The sequence below is a fragment of the Caloenas nicobarica genome, chromosome 2 (assembly GCF_036013445.1).
Source record: "Caloenas nicobarica isolate bCalNic1 chromosome 2, bCalNic1.hap1, whole genome shotgun sequence".
Lineage (NCBI taxonomy): Eukaryota > Metazoa > Chordata > Aves > Columbiformes > Columbidae > Caloenas > Caloenas nicobarica.
The window spans coordinates 39,799,904-39,800,965 of record NC_088246.1 but is presented as its reverse complement, the minus strand read 5'-3'; positions in this window follow the sequence as shown (position 1 = coordinate 39,800,965).

Sequence of the window (1,062 nt, the reverse complement as noted above, 5' to 3'; positions counted from 1 at the left end):
CGCCCGCCTCCACGTCACGGCCCGCACGCGGCATGCGCTTCCGGTTCGTTCGCCCGCCCGTCACGTGGTCCTACTTTCCCACCTTTTTCTCTTTCCTCCTTTTGTTTCTTCTTCCCCCCCCCCACGCTCTGCCCGGCCGTCGTTGTGGAGTTGGCCTGTCAGCAGAGTGGCAACTTCGTCCGTTTGATCCGCAGGGTGTCCCGTGCCCCCCGATTCTCCTCAGCACCAAGGAGAAGAGTCTCTGGGAGCCACCACGCATCCGTGCCAGTCCTCCAGGGACCGCGGGTGCAGTGCAGCCTGAGGAGGCCTCCAAGGTGCCAGGGGTGGGAGCTGGGTATCACACACAACCACAGAATGGCTTGGGTTTAGAAGGGACCTCTGGAGATCATTGACTCCAACCCACCTGCTAAAGCAGGTTCATCTAAAGTAGATCACACAGGAATGTGTCCAGGTGGGTTTTGAATGTCTCCAGAGAAGGAGACTCCACAACCTCTCTCAGCAGCCTGTTCCAGTGCTCTGGCACCCTCAAAGTTAAGTTTCTCCTCATATTCAGATGGAACCTCCTGTGCTTCAGTCTGCGCCCATTGCCCCTCATGCTATCATTGGACACCACTGAAAGGAGTCTGGTCCCATCCTCTTGACACACACCCTTGAGATATTTATAAACATTGATGAGATTCCTTCTCAGCCTTCTCTTCTCCAGGTTGAACAGACCCAGCTCTCTCAGTCTCTCTTCACAAGAAAGATGCTCTAGGCCCCTAATAATCTTCCTAGCCCACCGCTGAAGTCCCTCCAGTAATTCTTTGTCCTTCGTAAAATGGGGAGCCCAGAGCTAGCCTGTAGTTTCCTGGGTTGTCCTTGCCCTTTTTGAAGACTGGAGTGACATGCAAAAAAAAGCTATGGTTTAATGCTTTAAAAGAACTGGTTTCCAAAGCTATTAGTCAAATGAGTTGAAAGAAGTAACTACACTGGAAAGTCTGAGTTACAATTGGGAATTTACCTAACTTTTTAAAAAAATAACCATTGATAAAGCCTTAGAGATAGGCTCATTATTGGAAGAAT